We start from the raw sequence: 17,919 nt of genomic DNA, 5'->3' as shown, positions 1-17,919 counted from the left end.
CCCTGAGTACTGTGTTGGTGTACTACTGATGTCAGCAAGAGACCACTCTCAACCAACCAACTTGAAGGAGCTTCCCTTTGGGGGAAGGAGAGAGGAACTAGGAAGTGGACTCACGCTCATAGAAGAACTCTCTTTTTGGTGAGGAGGAATCAGCATGGCAGCAGATGGAGAACAAGGGGTCCCTCTTAGTCGTTTGGAGACTGGCTTGGTGGTGAAAGATTTCACGTGGGCTGCTAGGAAAGGAAATTGCTTTCTTTCTCTCTGGCTATACTGAATTAGATCCGAGCTAGGATTTCCATGCTATAAGGAATCTGTTCTCAATCTCTCTCTTCACTAACTTATGATACATATTTTAATAAATCTTTAAAAGTCTAAACTCTTACTGAATTTATCAGTGATTTTAGCCAGCTTCCCCCCAAGACTGGGGGGGGGGCATATTAGAACCCACAATATAGATTTTAAACAACACAGTACTATTGCATAGAGGTCTGGACCATTCATTACTTTGAGGTCTGGAAAGCCTCCTCCATAAAAACTAGAATTGTTTTAAGTAAATTAATTTAACCATCCATCCCATAAAGGGATCTGCCCATAGCATTCTCTCTATATCTTGCTTATTGAAATCCTCTTTCTTTGAGGTTCAGCTAAGGTCCCACCCACCACCTGAAATTTTTCCCTAACATTCTAGTCTCTCCCTCCTCTTTTCTTTTTTTCCCCCTCAGGTCAATCAATCAACAAGCACTAATTAAGCACCTATGATAGCCTGAGCAAGGCACTGGGGATGTGGAAAAAAAAAAAAGAAAGAAAATGGAACCCAAGTTCCAAAGAGGAGCAAACTTGTACTACATGAATACATATAAGTTAGGAGAAAGTCTTCATCATTCTACTTCCCAAAGGGCCATCTCTGATGGGCTTATGTTTCTACAAGTAAGAGGAGAGAGCACTGTCATAAAAAAAACTTAGAGGAGTGAGCACCCAGGAAGAGGGACCAGCCATCAGTGCAAAAGCTGTAAAGGTACCAAGATGTCCTATGCTGGAGGGGATGATTTGTTTGTGCTCTTGCCTTCACCTCTGGCACAAGGCTTCCTGAGCTTTCCTACAGCCCCTGACACTGCTGATCACTTTCATACCACTAATGCCCCCCTTCCTCCCTAGGCTTTCCTGACACCACTCAATCTCTTTTGCTGGCTTATATGCACCCTAATTGGAGATGTAACCAAGAACTGGGCTCTTTTCTCTCTTTCTAAGCTCTATTTCTCTTTGTGCTCTTATAAACAACCAAGGGTTCAATCACCATATGTATACAAACAACTCTCCACACTGCATTTCCAGCCCTCATGTCTCTCCTGAATTCTATTCTCATATCACTAATTGCCCACTCTCCATCTCTGGTTGGATGTCCTGTGGATATGGCAAACTCAACATATCCAAAATGAAACTCATTACCTTCTCCAATTTCACCCCTCTTCCTGATTTCACTCCACAGGGTGCCTCCACTCTTCCAGTCACCCAAGTCTGCATCCTAGAAACCAGCCTCATATTTTTGTATAGCATTTTATATAGATCTATCCTTGCTCCCATCACATTTTATTCTGCATATGCTTGTGTAGACATCACATCTCCCCCTCTTCCCCTATACCCGGACTCAGATTATAAATTCCTTGAGAACGGTATCTTTTTTTTTCATCTCTATTTAACAGTGCATCTGGCAAGACTTGGACTGGCTGTGTTGTGAGAGGGTCTAAGTTGCTAAAGATCCTGGGAGTTGTACTGCAAGATTCAAATAAGAGGACAGAGATTTCCACTATCCTTGCAATTTAAAAAATCTCTCTGGAGAAGGACATGTGGGAAAAGAAACTTGGAGAAAGACAGACAGAGACAAACTGACACAGAGATGACAGCAGCAGGAGCAGCAGCAGAGGCAGCAGCAGCTGAAGGATGCTTTCCAGAAGACTGATTCCAAGCCTTGTAACAGCTGGAGCTCACAGTGTGGTTTATTAAGAGAATTCAACAAGGAGGGACTGAATTATGTCTACTTGAAGAAATTGTAGGAACAATGGTACATCAACCACACAATCGGTTTCTCCTTTCTTTTTAAATTGCCACATGTAACAGGTAGCATGGTTCATTACTGTATTTCATTGCTATTTTAAATTTTGCTTACTTGTTACTTGCATTTTTAAAATAATGGTCTTCTAGATAAAGATAAGATAATTATGCTTACATCCTGAGTTTGTGTTTTTGCTTTAGGGTGATAAGATTGGGGGGGAGGGGAGGAGAAGGAACATGTGGATATTTTGATAACAACAGATTCAACTGGCTAGGAGTCAGCCCTCCTGGATCTGCAATCCATTGATTGCCTGGGGTCTCCAAGCATTTTAACTCTATTAAACATACAAAGAATAATCCGTTCCAATATTATATAAATTATTTGCAAAAACAGGAACAGAAGGGATTCTAACAACTTCCTTCTGTGACACAAATGTGGTTTTGATATCGAAACCATAGAGTTACTCTAGAAAAAGAAAACTACAGAGAAGTATTTTTTCTTCAATTGTTTCAGTCATGTCCAACTCTTCTTGACCCCATTTGGGGTTTTCTTGGCAAAGATACTGGAGTGGTTTGCCATTTCCTTCTCCAGATCATTTTACAGATGAGGAACTGAAGCAAACAGGGTTGTGACTTGCCAAGAGTCACATAGCTAGTAAGTATCTGAGGCTAAATTTGAAATCAGGAAGATGAGTCTTCTTGATTTCAGGCTAGGCACTCTATCCACTGCACTACCTACCTGCATACTTAACCCAAGTTTCAGGGGACTCATGAACTTGGGGAGGAGTAGTGGGGGGAGGGAGCATCTTTGTTTTCACTAACTTCTGATTGAAATGTAGTATTTCCTTCCATTATGAAACTGGCAACAATATGTAGGGGTACATAGTCTTTACCATACTGCTAAAGGGGTATGTGATATGAAACTTCTACTATAGATCAATATCCTTAGTGAATATTAATGCAGAAAAGAAGGATGTCACATCCTGACCACTCCCCAGTGGATGGAGACAGGTGTTGTCAATTCCATTTACTTTCCCTAAAGGCAGGAAGTAAAGATGCTCCTCACCTTAAACCACCCTCCACGGTGTGACCTCTGCTGGGCATTATTTGTATCCCTAGTACCTATAGGGTGACAGAAAACTTTTACTTTAATAAATTTGTGATCTAATCAATGTGGGTACTCCATCAATTGTGCTGAACCCAACCCATCCATGCCTCTTCACCCTGTGCAATTCTTGTCTATTTGCTCTTGTAAATGCTCCCTAAGGCATCCACCCAACATTCTGAAGGCTTTCTTCTAGAGCTCTCATCATAACATGGGTACCAAAAGTACACACAGGCTATTCAGTGGTTAGGCCTCACTCTCACTGCATGACCAGCTAATCCACTTTTGCCATTCATGCATTTTGCACATAGCATCTTTTTTGCTCCTCCTCCTCCTACACACCTCTGATCAATAAGTTTCAGTCTATTCATTTCCACCATGTTCCTCTCTATTGCCCTGTTGGGGGATTGCCAACTTTAATTCTTCATAGACTGTAATATTCCTCAAGTTGCAGCTATATAACATCCTCAGGAGAATATTGATGTTTAAAAAGAAAGAAAGAAAGAAAAAAGACCTTTGCTTTAGGGAGAAGTTTGGAAACATTAAAAGCCCCGAGATAGTTCCTTCAACCAAGAAACTCTCTATAAGTACCCTTCACTCTGCAAGAAATACTGATCCCCCCCCCACCCCGGGGCAATGGGAGTTAAGTGACTAGCCCAGGGTCACACAGCTAGTACATGTCAAGTGTCTGAGGCCTGATTTGAACTCAGGTCCTCCTGAATCCAGGGCCAGTGATCTATCCACTGTGCCACCTAGCTGTCCCTCTGATCTCCTTTTCAAGAAGATTTCCTACATGGTATTTTCCTAATATCAGTGAAATCATAATCCTACAGACTCACACACACACACACACACAATCCAGCCAGTCTGATTCCCTGATTTGCCTGATTGTCATTCAATTATGTATCTAATTCTCTGTTCATTCAAAGTATTCATGTAATAGATAGATGGTAGATAGATATATACATATAAAGTATCTAAAATACATACCCATAGAGGTGTACATATAAGGTATACCAAAAGTCTTAGTGCAGTTTTAAGCTTTGCTAATTTAAAGCTGCACTAAGACTTTTTGGAACACCTATATATATATATATTTATATGTGTACATGTGTATGTATACATAACATAATACCTAACATAACACACAGCTGGATATGTACATAATATATTCATATAAAATATGGAAGAAATTCTATAGGTACAGATAAAGATGTAGAGATATAGATATAGATGAAGCAAGTCTATAGACTGTTCATGCAATTGTTTAATATGGTATTATATATGTGGGGATGAAAGGGACTTTAAAGATCATATATTCAAAGACTCTTATTTTAAAGGTGGGGAATATGAGTCCAAGAAAGGTTAAAAAGCATCCAAGACCTCTCAGGTAGTAAATAGTAGAGCCAAAATTTGAACCCACTCCTCTCATTCCAAATTCAGTACTCTCCCAACTGCCACCCTGCCTATAACTTAGCCAATAGGCATTCTTCATTTACTTGACCATTCCTCTGTGGATAATTAGGTCAAGTTCTTTTGAATGTTTAAGAGGTTTTCAAATATTCTAGGGCTTGATACAATAAGAAAAGCTAATACAAGTATATCCCATTTGTTATTTCCATGGTTTTATAGCAATACTGCTTTTTTCAACATTCAATATTGGTTTTTCCTATTATGAAGTGGAGCTCATCAAGCATTAAGTTGTTCACCTGCTAAGGTCAACATTATGAAATTCAAGAAAGGGTAGGTAAACAGCAGTCATTGCTCTTATTTTATTTTTATTTATTTTTTTTTTTTTAGTGAGGCAATGGGGGTTAAGTGACTTGCCCAGGGTCACACAGCTAGTAAGTGTTAAGTGTCTGAGGCTGGATTTGAACTCAGGTACTCCTGACTCCAGGGCCGGCGCTCTATCCACTGCGCCACCTAGCTGCCCCAGTCATTGCTCTTAAGCAGTCAAATGCCTTATCTAATTATTAATGCTTTTAAATCGATGTTTGGAGACTACTGGTATTTGGGGTGCATTGCCAAATGACTTATAAAAACAAGTTCATAATTTCTTCTATTTATTAAATATTTTACTGAACCTAGGTTTGCATGTGAACATAGAGACAAGCACTAGGGTAAGGCAGCTGCCTAGGGTAAAGCTGTAGTGAAGCAAGTGAAATATTGCTTTATGTAAATGCCATAGATTTAAAAGTGGAAGGAACTTTAGAAATCATCTAGTACAACTCATTTTACAGATGAAGGGAAGGGGAAAGGAAGAAGGGAAGGGAATAAGCATTTACTGATCCTCTACTATGTGTCAGGTACTATGTTAAGCACTTTACAAATATTACCTCATTTGGTCCACACAACAAGCCTGGGAGATAGGTGCTATTATTATTTTGCAGATGATGAAACTGAGGCAAAGGTCAAGTGACTTTTCCAGGGTCATACAACTAATAAGTATCTGTGGCCAGATTTAAACTCGGGTCTACCTGTTTAATAGTTTGAGATTTCAGAGACCAAAAGTAATAAAGTTACTTGTATGCCCAAAGTCAAATAAAAAATAACAGAGGTGACATTCCATCCCATGGTCCTGGTCTGTAGTGCCTGGCTACAAATTAAGGGCACTTTGTAATACATCACCATGTATTTTTCTTTTTTCTTTTCTTTTATCTTCTTTTCTTTTCTTCTTTCTTTCTTTCTTTCTTTCTTTCTTTCTTTCTTTCTTTCTTTCTTTCTTTCTTTCTTTCTTTCTTTCTTTCTTTCTTTCTTTCTTTCTTTCTTTCTTTCTTTCTTTCTTTCTTTCTTTCTTTCTTTCTTGCAAGGCAATGAGGGTTAAGTGACTTGTCCAGGGTCACACAGCTAACAAGTGTCAAGTGTCTGAGGTCGAATTTGAATTCAGGTCCTCCTGAATCCAGGGCTAGTGCTTTATCCACTGCACCACCTAGCTGCCCCACCACGTATTTTTAATGCCAGAAAATTCTGTTCTCTGTGACACATGGGCATTTATTTTAGAATAAATCAAACCTCGCATATGACAACAAAAGCTCAGTCTTCAGTGGACTGTAACATGGAGGGAGCAAAATTTTCAAACATTGCCCAAGATGAACAAAGGCCTGAGTGTGCCTGACAGTGGATGAGATATTAGGCCCAATGTTCTGCCAAATACAAGCTTGGAGATCAACACTGTGCCTCAGTACATTTCCTTTTCTGCCTGGGTTATTCTTCTGGGTTTCCTGTCATATGCTGTTGTGTTTATGAGAAGTGCTAGGTCTCCTAGTCATTCTTCCCCTGGCAGAATTCTCATGGCAAGGCACATTGTCAAGCTGATTAGTTGATAAAGCAGCTTTAGGGAAAGCCAAAGAGAAAACACCAGGCCCTCAGTGCTGTTGCAACATGTTAACATTCTCTGGAAGCAGATTTTGTGGCTCTGACCAATCCAATCCAGGACCTCGTATTTGCTCAGCTTGAACATTTCTGATTGAATCAAATAGCAAACTGTTTCTTGAAGGAAAACTGGGATATCCTTCTTATGACAAAAAGGAAGATCATGGACCTAAAAAGGAGAAAAGGAAAATTAATTTAAATAATTGCATATGCCTTTGTGAAGGACATAAGGGTTTACCCTTGATAGGGTGGTAACCCCCACTCCATCCCACCCCCATCTCCATTCCTCAGAGCTTAGGCTGATTCAGTTTCTTCTATAACCTTGCCTTTCTTTAGAGATTTTATGATTTACTTTATGGATAAAAAGGCAGCCTGTCAGAGGGGATAGCAAGCTGGCCTCAGTCAAGAAGACCTGATTCAAATCTAAACTTGGCTAGATACTGACTATGTGACCCTGGGCAAATCATGTCATCTCCTCAAAACCTCAAACAACTTTCTAAGGCTCTAAGCCAGGGGATTCTTAACCTTTTTTGGGGGGTCATGAACCCCTTTGGCAGCAGGGACTTACAGATCCCCTTCTCAGAATGTTTTTAATGAATAAATAGAATTACTAAAACCCCCAATTGCATTGAAATAAAAATGTATTGTTTCCCCATCCAAGCTCTCAGGCCCCTGAAATCTATTCACAAAACAAAGGGTATGTACATCTCAAGTTAAGAATCCAAGTCAAAGCTACAAAGCAGTTCCCAATATGCATTTCTATAGAGTGTTTCTTCTCTGGAAACACTCCCTAAAATGAAGAAATTAAAGGGTCAGTCCTTCACCCTCTCCCCAGAAAAAAATAAAATAATGGATAAGTAACTAATGTATAAGCTCAGATTTCAGTGTGTGGTTAATTATAAATGAAAAACATATTTCAGCCTCATTTCCTGTCAACTATTTAATTGATTCAAATGTGATTCAGACCTTGAAGCTGCAACAAGATATGTTGTTTCTTGAGTTGCTGCACGTTCATTTTTTGTAATTATTTTAGCATTATCTTTATTTTTTTTTCAGGGCAATGAGGGTTAAGTGACTTGCCCAGGGTCACACAGCTAGTTAGTGTCAAGTGTCTGAGGCTGAACTTGAACTCAGGTCTTCCTGAATCCAGGGCCGCTGCTTTATCCACTGCGCCACCTAGCTGCCCCAAAACTATTTGCTTTCTAAAAAGATGTTTTTAAATAATTATAACTCAGAGGGTCAGCTAGGTGGCGCAGTGGATAAAGCACTGGCCCTAGATTCAGGAGGACCTGAGTTCAAGTCCAGCCTCAGACACTTGACACTTACTAGCTGTGTGACCCTGGGCAAGTCACTTAACCCCCATTGCCCCACTCCCCCCCAAAAAACCCCATCATAAGTAATTATAACTTTCCTGGGGAAACAAAAAACAAAAAACCTCCACTAATTGTAATTAACAATTCTTTGTTGATCATTATTAAGTCAGGAAGACCTAAGCTCAAATTCTACCTCAGACACTTAATATTTGTCTTTTTTTTTTAATATGTCAAGAAGCATTTATCAAGCACTTGCTATGTACCAGGCATCGTATTAAGTGCTAGAGATACAAAGAAAGGCAAAATTGCAAAACTTACTAGTTGTCTTGATCCTGGACATGTCATAATGTTACGGCACAATTGACACAGAAAATACTCAGCCAGGTACTCGAGGTGGAGAGAGAGAGAGTTTATCGGACCCAAAGGGGGTTTCAATCCTCCATCAATGGTTGGGCCAGTCTTATAATCCACCTGGTTATATACAAAAGGAGTAGGTGTGGTATAATGGCAAGTTTATCAAAAGAAGATGAAGTCAGTGGTTAAGGGAGGCTTGGTGTTGTAGCTGGGGTACCTCAAGGTCAGAGCCTGTATGAGACAGACAAAGTCAGAAAGCAGAGATTACAGAGCTGAAGCTGCAGCTTGAAACACAAGGCCAGACAAGATCAGAGGCTATGTGTGATTTTCTACATCAATTTCGCCTTTCTCAGCCTCAGTTTCTTCATCTGTAAAATGGATATGATAAAGGCAACTACCCTTTAATAAGGTTGTTATAAGAACCAAATGAGATAATATTTGTAAAGCATTTTGCAAACCTTAAGGTACTATATAAGTGCTAGGTATTATTGTTATTATGAATTTATGTAGTTTTTTTTTTAAGTGAGGCAATTGGGGTTCAGTGACTTGCCCAGGGTCACACAGCTAGTAAGTGTTAAGTGTTGGAGGCTGAATTTGAACTCAGGTACTCCTGACTCCAGGGCTGGTGCTCTATCCACTGTGCCACCTAGTTGCCCCATTTATGTAGTTTTTAAAGGGCATATTAATTCTAAATTTATTTAAGAAATTTACTTGAGCATCTGCTTTGTGCAAGGTCCTATGCTAGCTCTGCTTCTTGGGGAACTTTTAAAAGATGACGAAGTGACCCTTTCCTTGGGGGGAGAGGAGAGGGTTTATAATCTAGTAGTGGCAATAGGCAAGTATGCAAATAACTATAAAGTAATTCAAGGCAGAATGTGAAAGATGCCCGAAAAGAGATATAAAGTCCTTAGGTAGCTCAAAGGAGTGAAAGAACATATTTGATTGCAGAGAATAATAATAACTCACATTCACACAGGTTTACATTATCTTGGTTTTATCTTCACCACAATCCTATGAGGTAGGTGCTATCATTATCCACATTGAAAAGACTGAGGAAAGTGAGCCTCAGAAAGGTTGACTCATGGACAAAAGCAGAATTGAACAAAGTCTCAAAGGCTGGGCAGGATTTCAGTAGGCAAAGATGGTGCCTTGTGGAGCAGTCAAGAGAGAGAAGGTGTTCAAGGCAGAAGGAACAGCTTGAGCAAAATAGTAGAGATAGGAAAAAATTGATATGGTGGGAAAATGGGGTACGGGTTGGGGGTGGACCATCTGCCCGTGAAAAGTTCCTTTAGTGAGAGAGGACCATCCCCCACTGGTGGTAGCTGGGGGAATTGGGTGAGGAGTGGAGGACCATCCCCCACTGGTAGTGACTAAAGGAATTGGGTGAGGGGTGGCTACAGATCCCTCTTCAGAACACAAAGGCCGCAGCCACACCCAAATTTATCTCCCCAGGGTAAGGGAGACCAGAATGAAGGGTAGGAATCCCAAGCTAGCTCAGTCCAATTTGGTTCAGTTTATCTCTCTAGGCGTTATCTGTCCTCTGGTTTAATTTCTCAAGGAGAAGATTCCTTGGTGTGTCCCAGAGAACTTCTGGGGTGCTCTGCACCCCATGACAAAATGAACTATCTTTGGTGAATTGAAAGTACAGTCTGGTTAGAATGGTGGGAGTACAGGAACAAAGGATGGTAAGATAGGAAGAAAAAAGTTGGAGCCAGAGCACAGAACACTTAAATGCCAGGATCAGGAGTTTGGAATTTATTTGCTGGGCAATAGAGAGACATGGTAGATTTACGAGAAAGGTAGTGACATTGTTAGTGATGTTTTAGGTATGTTGCTGTAGCAATAGCTTGTAAGAGAGATTAAAGTGGAGAAGAGTTAAGTTAGAGGGACCAGTTAGGAGACTATCACCCAGCTCCAAATCATAGATCAATGGATTTTGAGCTGGAAGAGATCTTATAGGTCATTTGGTAAATATCAACTCCTTTATTTTTCAGATGAAGAAATTAAAGCCAGAAAAGGTAAAATGATTTGCCTCTTTTTATATTCTCAATTGTTAGCACAGTGCTTGGCATACAGTAGATGCCTAATAGATATTTATTGAATTGAATTAAACAGAATTGTCTAAGAATATACTGGAAGTAAGGAAAAGGTTAAGAGATAAAGAAGGACTGAACTAGTATAATTATTATGGAAATGGCAAGAAGCAGCTGGATTTTAGACATATGCTCCCTGTAGAGGAAAAGCATTCCTACCACTGTGGTACACTGGAAAGACAGAATGATACAATAGAAAGGTTACAGAATTGGACCTAGAGGCCCAGGTTCAAATCCTGGTTTTGCCACTTAACTGCTAATGACTTAGGGAAGTTATCTTATTCTCTGGGCCTCAGTTTCTTCCTCTGTAAAATGAATAAGTTGGACTAGATCTCTGCTAAGGTCCTTCCAAGTTCTAAATCTAGGATCCTATTATTGTCATCTCCCTTATCCTGTTATTGTTGTTTTGATCTTTTTTTTTAAAGAACATATCCATCCCCCTCCAATTTTAATGCTGCTCCACTTTCTGAAATACACAGGGTATGCTTTCACCAAAGGGACTCTTAATGATGATAACATTTCATTTGGCATATGAATTAGACAATATGGTACTTTCTACAAACCTTTTTTAAAAAAACTCATTCTTCTCACCCGCCCCCACCTTGGTACTGATCATTTTCACCACAGAAATCCAGCTATTCTCTTTGTAGGCATAGTAAAAAGCTTTAGTGATACCATATGCCTCATTAATCACTTGTCAGCCACTGCCTTTCCTTTTTGTTTTCTGGAATGCCTTGATCAAGCATAATGGTATCAATCACAATAGAACTCCTTTAAATAGCATTTTAAGGTTTAAAAAGAACTTTCCTTTCAACAATGAAGTGGGGTGGACAGTGCAAGTTTTGTTTTTCCCATTGTACAAATGAGAAACCTAAGGAGGTAGGATGGTCAACCAGACAGAGTGTTAAAGCCAGGAATGTGCCAACTCTTCTAACTGGAAGAGCAACACTTTTTAAAAATATGTAATTTTAATTTTATGTCCCTTTTATCAATTAACAAGCATTTATTTTCTCTCCTCCTCACCCTTACACGTGTGTGCACGCACACACACACATGAACTCCCTGAAATAAATGTGAAAAGTCAAGCAAAATCAATTCCTGTTTTGGACATGTTCAAAAATATATGTCTCATTCTTCATCTTGAGGAAAAGCAGCACTCCTTATACTCCACCGTGCTTCTAGACATGCCTCAGTTTCCCCTTGTAAATCTTCGCAATTCACAGCCATTCCAATGACTTTGCATCAATCGCTGGCAGAACAAGAGCAGCCTTAATTTTAGTTCCTCATTTGACAGTCACAGTAGGTGGTAAGTTCTCAATCCATGGATTGGGCTTTTCCCCTAAGTCTTCTTTCTGTCTGGCTTCCAACAGCACAATGATCCTCTGTTGTACAAATTGGATATTTTTGTATTGTCTGAAGACGGAAAAAAAAAGCTTTCATGTTTATAATTCTGAAACTTTTCAATTCTTCAACAAAACTTCGTCCTCGTAGTGTACTGCTCTTCCCTGCATGTATATAAAAGTAGTTATAATTAGCCTCTGGCTTTGTATCTACCACAAAGTGAAAAGAAAATGAACATGGTCTGTGGATTTGGAACAACAAGGCAGCCTGTGTAATTTAGGCCAAAATAATCTATTTTCCTCAACAATGGAGATAGCATTTAACTTGTTGTTTAAATTTTCCAAATATTCCAACTGTCCACTTCTTTTTAACCTCACAGAATTCAACAAGTGTTAGTTAAGCACCTCCTGTGTGTTGGCACTATGCTATGTACTGGAGATAAAAGATTAAAAACAGGGCCTCCCATCAGGGAACTTTCATTATACCCTAGCTATTCAACACGTACACAGATAAATAAATACAAGATAACCCCATAAAGAAGAGATGCCTAAAAGTTGGCTTTTCTGTATACTTATATAGTTTTTTGTTTGTTTGTTTGTTTTTTTCTGGGGCACTGAGGGTTAAGTGACTTGCCCAGGGTCACACAGCTAGTAAGTCTCAAGTGTCTGAGGCTGAATTTGAACTCAGGTCCTCCTGAATCCAGGGCCAGTGCTTTATCCACTGAGCCACCTAGCCGCCTCCTACACTTATATAGTTTTGAAGGAAATAATGTAATCCTATTACTTGTTCTTTGGAGCTATTTGTCAAGCTTGTAGATCTTGGCCATTTTGACATTCAGAGTTTATCATAACTAGATTCTTTGAACAGTGACCACTTTTATCTTGACCTTTGAATGTCTTCATTATTTAGTGTTTGCCTCTCGGTATGCTACTTTTTACCTTGGGTATTAATAACCTTTTCCTCTCTGTGGGCCATTTCAAGATGATAGTGACGGGGGACAAAGAGAAGAGTGCAGTGTATGTACTGGACCATCGCCATTCAGTGCTCAGAAAACTTACCTCCAACCTGTCTCTACACAAATGGAGATTGGAGTAGACAAGGCAGTGAGTCAGTCAATAAGCACTTATTAAGTGGTTGCTATGGTGCTAGGCACTGTGCTGAGCACTGGGGATACAAAGGAAGTCAAAAGACTGAGGAAAGTAATAGGAATGGGAAATAGAGGTAAAAATACCTGAGGCACAGGGACAGCTAGGTGGCGCAGTGGATAAAGAACCAGCCCTGAATTCAGGAGGACCTGAGTTCAAATCCAGCCTCAGACACTTGACACTTACTAGTTGTGTGACCCTGGGCAAGTCACTTAACCCTCATTGCCTACCAAAAAAAATACCGGAGGGTGAGGGGGATTGGCTGTAAGATTTAAGTAATGGTTATATCTCAAACAGGGCTCACCTCGCACACATTGGGAGTTATGTTCATATAGTCAAAAGAACTGTGTATTTGTTAGAGGACCTGGTTTCTAATCCTAGCTCTTCCACTGAATAGCCATGGCCTTGGGAGAATGACTTAACCTTTCTAAGCCTTTATTTCCTCATTTGTAAAATGATATTTACGCATCCAACCACACTAGGTCGCTGTGAAGAGGTGATGATTTTTTTTTTTGGCGGTTCAATGAGGGTTAAGTGACTTGCCCAGGGTCACACAGCTAATTAGTGTCATGTGTCTGTAGCCAAATTTGAACTCAGGTCCTCCTGAATCCAGGGCTGGTGCTTTATCCACTGCGCCACTTAGCTGCCCCAAAGAGCAGATGATATTAAGGTACATAAAGTATTTTATAACTCAAATTTCAGTCCTTCAACAATTTGTAATTTTATCCATGTGAGAATTCTTTATCTCCCTCCCTCCAGATCTAGAGTTCCTAAGTAGAATGTAAGCTTCTTAAGGGCAAACTTCTTAGTAGATTACCTTAGCAATTTGATATGGTTGGAAATTTTACCAAGTGATCAAACTTTTATGATGAAGCTCTCTGAACTTAGATGGGCTGTTCCTCAGACAACAGAAACAGCCTCTCTTATTGCCAGTCTTATTCTTGTAGAATGTGCAAGAACCTGTACTTTGCTGAGATAGGTTTGGGTGTGAACAGGGCCCTATCTTTTACCATTTTTTATATCCCCAGCACTTAGCACTTAGCATGCCTGGGAAATAGTAGGTGCTTAATAAATGCTAATTGACTGACTTGGAAGTTGATTAGATATGCACAGTCAGGAAGAGTGAGGAGTCAAATATAATGCTATTTTTGTGAACTTGGATACTGGAGGGATGGTTCTACCCTTACTAAAAACAAGAAAGATTGGGGGGCAGCTAGATGGTTCAATGGCTAAAGCACTGGTCCTGGATTCAGGAGGACCTGAGTTCAATTGTGGCCTGAGACCCTTGATAACTTACTAGCTATGTGACCCTGGGCAAGTCACTTAATCCTCATTGCTCCACAAAAAAAAGAAGGAAAATAAAACCAAGAAAGATTAACAGAAATGGGAAAGATTCCTCTCCCCCAGGGAGATTATTATTCTCCGAAAGCCATTATTCTTTCATAAATGGATTATAGTGTCCTCTTCTTTTTCAGTACAGATTTTTATTTACATTTTTTGTTCTTATACAACCCCCATCCCTCTTTTTCTGCCCCACCCCAGAAACCATCTCTCATAACAAATAATTTTTTGGGGGGGGGGTGAGGCAATTGGGGTTAAGTGACTTGCCCTCATTGCCCTGCAAAAAAATTTTTTTAATTAAAATTAAAAAGAAAGAAAGGGGGAAAATTGCAGCAAAACCAATCAATACTCTTCCTCTTCTTTAATATTTTTGTTAGGACTGATATACACTCTCAAGCTCAATCACTTCCAAAGCTTTAATCTTTACCTCCCTCAGGGGAATCATAACTGAGCTCATCAGATATCACAGCTGCCAGAACTTCATCATCAGTGTCTCTGAAAGGCTGGTGTCACTCTTTAGGGATTGGTACCAGACTCAGAACACATTCAGGCTCAGGACTCAAAGCACCAGAAGGCCACCTACTCTTTCCCCACCTGGCTCCAGAGCCTACTCTCTCCATGTTCCCAAGTCATCCAGGGATCCATGCCCAAACAATGCTTCCCTCTCCCCCTCACAGCACACACTGACTCAAAACCCACTACCAACACCCTGACTCATACCTCCTCAGCCTGCGAACATGGGAAGCTAAACATTGTCTTTGCTTCCACATGCCTCTGACATTCCATCCAAAGCACCCATTCTCCAGTTCCATATAATATCTGTTACAGGCAACAATGTTTCTTTTTAGCCCAGAGATAATAATGGAGAACATTTATATAGCACTTATTCCATGCCAGGCATTGTGCTAAGCTCTTTGCCACTATTGTCTTATTTGATCCTCACAAAGACCCTCAGAGGTAGGTGCTAGTAAGCATATGAGGTCACATTTAAATTCAGGTCTTGCTGACTCTAGGCCAGGTACTCTATCCATTGTGCCACTTAAGGCCTTTGGATCCTCTTCAACCTTTTAAGGCAGCTGTCTGCCTTTCCTGGAAAGGCTTAGAGCAGGGGGTTTATAACCTTTTTTCTTTTTCTGTCACAATCCCCTTTGGTGAATAATCTGGTGAAGCCCATGGATGTCTTCTCAGAATAATGTATTGAAATGCATGAAACAAAATACATAGTATTACAAAGGAAAACAATTGTATTTGAAATTGATTATTAATTAATAGTTGAGTTTAATAATCATTGCAACCAATTTCTAGAGCTTAGATTTGGATTTATTTTGTATAGGCCTCGGTAGAAAAGTTTGTAAGAAACTTGGCAGGAGACTGTGCATGCAACTAAAACTGGACTTGCCTCTTTAGGGAGATAACGAAGATGGATGGAAGATGATTCAGCCTGGTCAGGAGATGTTTTTCCTAGCACTGGATTTCTCTGGTATGGGGAGGGAAGGGTATAGGGTTGGGGACTTTTCAGATAATGTTCAACTCTGTGTTTTCCCTGTTACTATGGATTCTGGAGACACATGCTCCAGTTCTGCAAGTCGTCATAATCATGGACCAATCACAATCTTAGTTTAGTTGGCACCAGTGAACTTTATGTAATGAACTTAGTAACCAAACTGTATAAAAGGCTTCTCTGCTGTAAGTTGTGTCTTTGGTCACTGAGGGGCTACTGAACTCTATTATTGGTCATTTCTAGCCTTGCCAGTAAATGCTCCAACTTTTGTTTTTGTTTTTAAAGGTGAAGCCCTCTCTCGTCTAGGGTCTTCTCTTCTTCTGGGCTCCTTCTTTTTTTTTTTTTTGGTGGGACAATGGGGGTTAAGTGACTTACCCAAGATCACACAACTAGTAAGTGCCAAGTGTCTGAGGCCAGATTTGAACTCAGGTACTCCTGAATCCAGGGCCGGTGCTTTATCCACTGTGCCATCTAGCTGCCCCTGCTCCAACTCTTATAGCTCAGTTTCTCTTCGTTCTCAGATTTTTGTCGTGACAACATTGAAATACAGTCATCAAATATATGTATATTTAAAAACTAGTTCACAGTGCCCAGGTTAAGACCCCTGGCTTAAAGTATAGATCTGGTGACAAATTATGTCTGTTTTCTGAGGCTAAGAATGTACTAGTAGGCTGATCACAGAAGACTGACCACTTGGTGATAAATTCTCTGGCCATGGTAACACATGAAACAAAGAAAAAGACAGAATCCCCCTTTGTTTTGTGAGGTTCCCTTCCACTTCTATGGAAGAGATAGTGGTAGAGAAGTATGTTGAGTGAGTATGCTATGACATATAGCTTTTAGATTATCTATAAACATTAATTCAGCTGGCACTTTCTTTTTTTTTTTAATTTTTTTTTTTTGGCTGGGCAATGGGGGTTAAGTGACTTGCCCAGGGTCACACAGTTAGTAAGTGTCAAGTGTCTGGGGCCAGATTTGAACTCAGGTCCTCCTGACTCCAGGGCCAGTGCTCTATCCACTGCACCACCTAGCTGCCCCAAGTTAGCACTTTCAATGTGAGTTCCTGGGCTAATGACCAAGGAATGGACATTTCACTGGGGGAACTGAATCCTATCCATCTTGACATCTTCAGCATAAATGAAACCAGAGAACAAAAGCTTATAATCTTAGCAGCTAACATTTATATGGTGATTATTATTTGCCATGTACTATATCAAGTGCTTTACAATTATCTCATAACTGCCCCATTTAGTTGCAACTAAATGGATGGATTACTCATAGGTTTTCCTTATAGAGGCAAGTAAAAGAGTTAGTTTTGTTCTATATCCAAAGACAATAAGAAATATCATTTTATAAGACATTTGGTCATCTCATTTTGCAGTGTTCATCACTAGTGCAAAAAGACTGTTATGAAAATGATTGCAATTTAAAATTGGAACACTAATGCATTGTTGGTGGAGCTGTGAACTGATCCAACCATTCTGGAGAGCAATTTGGAATTATGCCCAAAGGGCTATAAAGCTGTGCATACCCTTTGACCCAGCAATACCACTTTTGGGTCTTTTTCCCAAAGAGATCATGGAAAGGGGAAAAGGACCCACATGCACAAAAATATTTATAGCTGCTCTTTCTGTGGTGGCAAGGAATTGGAAGTTGAGGGGATGCCCATCAATTGGGGAATGGCTGGACAAGTTGTGGTATATGAATGTAATGGAATACTACTGTGCTGTAAGAAACAGGAGGATTTCAGGGAAACCTGGAGGGTCTTGCGTGGGCTGATGTTGAGTGAGATGAGCAGAACCAGAAGAACGTTGTACACAGTATCATCAACATTGTGTGTTGATCTACTGTGATGGACTATATTCTCACCAATGCAATGGTACAGAAGAGTTCCAGGGAACTCATGATGGAGGAGGATCTCCAAATCCAGGAAAAAAAAAAAAGAACTGTGGAGTATAGATGCTGAATGAACCATACTATTTCTTTTGTTTTTGGTGCTGTTGTTTTTCTATTTTGAGATTTTTCCTCATTGCTCTGATTTTTCTCTTATAACATGACTAATGCAGAAATATGTTTAATGTTTTATATATATATATACACATATATATATTATAAAACCTATATCAGATTACCTGCTGTCTGGGGGAGGGGGGAGGGAGGGGAGGGAGGGAGAGGAATCTGAAATTGGAAAGCTTGTGTAGACAAAGGTTGAGAACTATCTTTATATGTAATAGGAAAAAAATAAATAAAATACTTTATTTTAAAAAAAAGAAAATGAATACAATTTATGCTACCATCATTATTT

Source organism: Dromiciops gliroides, chromosome 1, assembly GCF_019393635.1.
Source record: "Dromiciops gliroides isolate mDroGli1 chromosome 1, mDroGli1.pri, whole genome shotgun sequence".
Lineage (NCBI taxonomy): Eukaryota > Metazoa > Chordata > Mammalia > Microbiotheria > Microbiotheriidae > Dromiciops > Dromiciops gliroides.
Note: the sequence above shows the minus strand (reverse complement) of the source record.